General features: G+C 40.2%; 1 pseudogene; it reads right to left on the bottom strand.

Annotated features, from left to right (window-relative positions):
- Window positions 1-3,159: 3,159 nt before the first annotated feature.
- On the bottom strand, window positions 3,160-4,098 carry LOC123927267 (annotated as a pseudogene).
- Between the last annotated feature and the right edge of the window lie 1,904 nt (window positions 4,099-6,002).

Here is a 6,002-nt window from a genome sequence, read left to right as displayed (position 1 = left end):
ATTCAACTCAACACTGACACCATCTGGATGGGAACAAGAACAAACCATAGCAGCTAGTGGGCCTTGGTCATTAACCCTTTGCACTGACAGTTGATCTCTTTTAAAGATATTAACTCTTAGGGTCAGACAATGGAAAGCCAAGGAGAGGATGATTATGAATTAGACCTCATATGGTGAGGATTTGTGGAAGGACGTTTGGGTCCATCTGCATGATCCTAAGGCAGACGTCACTGTTTTTCATTTACCAGCTCATAAGTTACTTACATTCCCTGACAATCAGGAAACTGAAGCTTTAGCTACTGACCTTGCAGTAGATACAGCAGATTGGATGCACAGAAAGAGTGGTGACTGCAGTGCTCCAATGGGATGTCATATTGCCAAGGATGCTGAATTTCCCTTGAAGTACATTGACTTGGTTAATGTAGTAACATCCTGTCCTATGTGCTCTAAACATCTGGATCATATACTGAAAGAATCTGAGGCTGATCACTGAAGTTCCCAACTGGTGATGAATTGGCAAATTAATTATATTAGCCCCTTCTAAAGATGCCTTTGTTTGTGTGGACACTGCATCTGGCTTAACTTGAGCTTTTATCTGATGTTGTATAAATGAGGCTTCCATTAAGGTATTAAAGAAATTGAGTATTATGTTTGGATACTCTTGTGGAATTGCCAGTAATTGGAGGTTACATTTCAAAGGTTATGATGTGTAAATCTGTGGAAAGAAGTGTGACGCTGAATGGAGGTCACATCTCCCCTTTAACCCATAATTAGTAAGAACGATGGAAAAAAATAAATATTAAAACAACAAATTATATTGTTAACAGGTAAAACCACCTTGTCCACATGGACCAAAGAATTAAACCTGGCTTTAACATATTTGAATGACAACCAGTAAGGCCTATGCCCAATATGACAGACTGAGGACCTATGCCAAGGAACCCAACACCTGAATTGTATGGAAGTCATAAAAAATATTTACTGCCCCAACTCTCACCATGGATCAATATGCCCAATCACTGAGAATGCCAAGACCCATCACACCTGGAAAAGGAATTATCTGCTGCAATTTGCAAAGGGACATCCCCACAGGATGGGTATTATTTCATACATCCGGATGAGGGGTAGCTGTTTAGTTTCCACTAGGATTCCATTGTCCTGCTACCAGCCAAATCTAAGCAAACTCACTAAACCTAAAGTGGAAAATATACCATTGAAAGAAGAGAAAAGATGGGGATCCTGGTCTGACATAAACCACCCTCAGTCCATCCCCTAATGCCTCATAGTGCTGTCTTCCCCAGCCAATATTTATGATTGATCAAAGGGTCAAATTCTTAAAGCTGCAGTTACATTAACATCTAAATGGTAGAGCCTGGTTGTGGGTATTAAGGAGGGCACATATTTCATGGAGCTCTGTGTGTGGTGCATAACGAGTCCTGGAACACTGAAAAAATTAAATAAATAATAAATAAATAAATAAATAAATAAATAGGTGGGCACAAGTGTAATTCCTGTAAAAGGGGAAGACCTTACCAAAGAAGGTCCTAATAAATATCTTTTCAGCCTTAGGCTTCTGCTGCTCTTAAGATGTCCAGTAATGGGACAGGCACCTAAAATAAATCAACACAACTGTTGGATATATGGGAAGATTCTCTCTGGCAACCTGATCACAATTGTCAGTGTAATTATTGTCTTTCCAAGGAATGGACCAGAAGTCCTTAAAACAGAAGAATGAATATAATACCACTAGTTGATCTGGTGTTACCAATACTGACTCAAGAACTTAGCCTGTGCCTCACACTATTAATGAAACTGGATATCAACATTTTTCCCCTCTCAGATAAACACAAAAAACAATCCATCGATTTCATTTTAAAAAGCTTCTAGGAACACTAACACTATGCTCAGATTAGGGATGGTTTTATGTGTTTTGCTCTGGGTTATGGGCAACTAAGCACCTGAAAATCCCCATCTTGGAAGCAGAAAACTCACTCTAATTAGAATCAATCCAAATGTACCAAAAACATGAAATGAATACCACTGGGATTGTGTAGTCACTCTGTCATATTAAAGACACTGATTACATTTGGCACAGATTGATTGTAATACCCAGGTGTTTATTGGGTAGCATCAAATGAAACCAAATGGCAATGTGGAACAACCTTTGTCCATGACTACCACCTAGAAGGTTTTTGGGTCATTACACTTGTGCTCTCCCTGGGGACACAGGAGAAGCCATACCACAGTGACAATGCCTGCCAATCTCTCTCTCCTCAAGGCCATAAAGAGATATTCCCTTCTGCTATGATCATTTACCAGTTACATTTGCTTGTGCCTCAATAGTCCAATAAAGACAATGTGATGGAAATTGCACTATTTCTATAAAAGGAATTATGATATAATAGAGTCATGAAATTTTTATACTTACTTTTAAGTATGTTTATCATAGAAAACAGAAAAAACACAACCAGAATTTCAATATATCCTGTTATCACTAATAAAATGTATTCATATCAGTGCCTAATTCGTGGACACTGGCAAATTTTCAGTTCATTTGGATCTGAATAGCAAAATTTGTCCCTTGTTGAGTCCATGCATGGAGATTAGGAGGGTCTTATCAGCTTGAAAAGGGGTTAAATCTAAGACATTTAATAAAATTTTCACTTTTGTGATAAACAAAATTAAAGGTGTGATATAAAAAGTCATCTGGGTTGAAGTGTTATGTTGCTTTATTCTGCAAGTCTGGGAAAATAAAAATTAAGAATGAAACATAAACACTATGTAAATGTAAAAAGCCCAGCGTACCAAATCTTCATCCAAAGTAACTTGAAAGTGACTGAATACTGTTTTGTATTTACAACATGGGGAAAAGAAACCTTGTTTGTAACCTGGATATATGCCACAAAATTCCTGAACATTTCAGTCAACCTATAATATCCTTATTCAAGAAATGGCCATAAATGTGGTTATAACTGAATTAAATATAAAAAATAATGAATATTTGAAATAATTTTCCTTAAAATGAAAGGACTTTATTGTTTCCCAGGAATCTGCTTTTCCAAAACGTATACATAATAAGTGCCATTAAAAAAAAAAAAAAAACAGAATGAAAAGAAGGACACTAGAGAACTTAGAAAATTATGAAAATAGTTAAGCAATTTATTGTCCAGACTTGCACTTCCCCACTACCTTCATGAATGCTCTTGCCACTTCCTTGTTGCGGAGGCTATAGATGAGGGGATTCAGCATGGGAGTAAGGATGGTATAAAAGACAGACACCATTTTGTCCTGGGTGGCGGAATGATCTGAAGTGGGTCTCATGTACATGAATAAAGCTGCTCCATAGTACATTCCCACCACCATGAAGTGAGAGGAACAGGTGGCAAAAGCTTTTCCGCGACCCTCTCCAGACCCCGTGTGAATGACAGCCAGAATAACACGAGTGTAGGAAGCAACGATGATTGCTACAGGGAAAACAATCATTATTATACAGCAGTAGAAAAGAACTTCTTAAAATGTTGATGTGTCATTGCATGAGATGATTAGCAGGGAAGGAAAATCACAGAAGAAGTGGGCTATTTCCCAGGACCCACAATAGGAGAAGGAAAATGTAGCTACAGCATCAATTACACCATCAGTAGAGCCCAGGATCCAGGAAGATGCAGTCATAAGACCACAAATTTTGGGACTCATAAGACTGGGATATCTTAGAGGGTGGCAGATGGCAATATAGCGGTCATAAGCCATGACTGCCAACAGGAAACATTCACAGCCAAGTAGTGATGTATAGAAGAAAAATTGTGTGGCACAACCTGCCACAGAAATGGACTTGCTGCCAGACAAGTAGTTGAAGGCCATCTTGGGTACTGTCGAGCAGATGAGCATGAGGTCCATGAGGGACAGTTGGCTAAGGAGGAAGTACATGGGAGTGTGGAGCTGGGTGTCCAGGTAGATGAGGAGAATCATAGAAGTGTTTCCCATTATGGCCACTATGAAGATGCCCAAGGCCAAAGAGAAGAGGAAAACGTGAGTAGGACTGTGATTGAAGATTCCCAGAAGGATGAAATCAGAGATGAAAGTCTGATTTGCCTATGCCATGATGAATTTGTTCTTTATCTAATACGGAAAAAGTGATATTACCACATTAAGTTGATAAATGTGTATTTGGTGCCTTACAAAGCATGTGATTGTGGTAAATTCTATAGGTCAGCGATTAAGCTGACATCACTGGTATTAGGAATCTCAAAGAACAAGAAGTATAATTACAGAACAAAATATGTTCTCTTGGTACTGTATAGTTTATACAAGTGTGGAACTTTTCCTAAATTCAGCTTCTAAACATCCTTCACAAATTAAGATAATAATATACATTTTCACAATTGATAGTGTGTCTTCAAAAAGGAAAATTCCCCAAAGCATTTAGACGGTGCCTTGAAACATCAGATATCCTTTACATATATTTGATAGAGAAACTAAGCTTAATTCAGCATGTGGCAAACAAAGTAAGAGAGATAAAGAGCACAATATGAACCTTTGCTTTTATGGTAGTGGGTGATTTTTTCTGTCAGTGTTAACAAAACTTTTTATTTGTCAATTATTTTATAGTTTAGAGTGTTTGATCTATAATTTTCATAAATGATTTTGTGCAGTAAATTCATGCTCTGAGAAAATACTTTAATTATATAAATATAAATTCTTTGTCCCAATTTTGTATAGCCCAGTATAATAGACGACTAGTGTTTCTCCTAAAGAGATATGTTGAGCCTTAACCCCCAACATCTCAGAATGTAAACTTATTTGAAAACAATTAGCTAAGGGCACTTGGGTGGCACAGTAAGTTAAGCATCCAACTCTTGGTTTCAGTTCAGGTTATGATCTCAGGGTTGTGAGATCAAGCCCCAAACACGGAGTCAGCTTGAGTTTTTCTCTGGCTCTTCCTCTGCTCTTGTCCTCCACATGCTCTCTCTTTCAAATAAATAAATAAATCTTAAAAAATAGTAACAAAGATGAGGGGGTAGTCAAGATGGCGTGGAAGTAGGAGGAGGCACCCTTTCAACCTGTAACCTAAAGTGAGCTGGTTACCTACCAAAGAACTCCGACCACCCATGAAATCAGCCTGAGATCAGAATATACACGTATGGATCTCTACAGGAGCAGAAGATGCCAGTGGCAGATAAAGCAGACTGGGAGCATCGGACTGATATCGGAAGATAAACAAAATGGGGAGGGAGCCACCAGAGGTAACCGATTAGAAAGTAATACCCCAATACGAGAGTGCCCTGCATCTGGGGACCAGCATTAACTTGGAGTCTGGTTGAAAGCACTCAAAAAACAAAGAGCAAAGGATCACGAAAAGGAAATAGTGGGAAGCTGGGCAGTTAGGGTCAGGGACCTATGTCCCCAGACCCAGGACAGCCTCCCCTGGCGCTGAGCCAGAGAGAGTGTGACAGAGAAATCAGGTCTCCATCCCTGAGCTGCCAGTGCACCTGACCCGCCAGCACACCTGAGAATGAGTGGGGTCTGGCTCCCGTGAGGGGCTGGGAACCTGGTCAGATGGCAATCCTGAAACACGCACGTCCCACACCCTCCCTTGGGAGAGGTGCTCATAAGCACTAGCCTGGAGCTCTGGCATCTGGAAAAACCAGACATTCCCAGCCCGGGACAGTGGGAAAATCTCAGTGTGCAATCTCTGCTCTGAACCTCTGTGGCGGTATGGAGCTGCCTAGACAGCCACTGCTGCCCTGGTTTTGGGTACAACGAGGAGCTCCTGCATCCCCAGGGACAGTGACTCAGAACCAAATCTGCCAGCAGCTCTTGCAGAACATTCTGAGGCTTCTCTCTGAGAGGGAGGTCGGGGTGCAGTTTGCTCTCCTCTAAACCTCCAAAAACCATCAAAAGCTGTAAAGGTGAGAGAAAACAGATGAAAGAACATAAAAACCCCCAGAGAACAAAAGGCTGAAAAAAACCAGTTTCCTCAGAGCCCACCCCCTTGAGGGGAGCAG

This window comes from Meles meles, chromosome 16, assembly GCF_922984935.1.
Source record: "Meles meles chromosome 16, mMelMel3.1 paternal haplotype, whole genome shotgun sequence".
In the NCBI taxonomy this organism is placed as follows: Eukaryota; Metazoa; Chordata; class Mammalia; order Carnivora; family Mustelidae; genus Meles; species Meles meles.
Note: the sequence above shows the minus strand (reverse complement) of the source record. Positions and strands in the feature narration are given on the sequence as shown.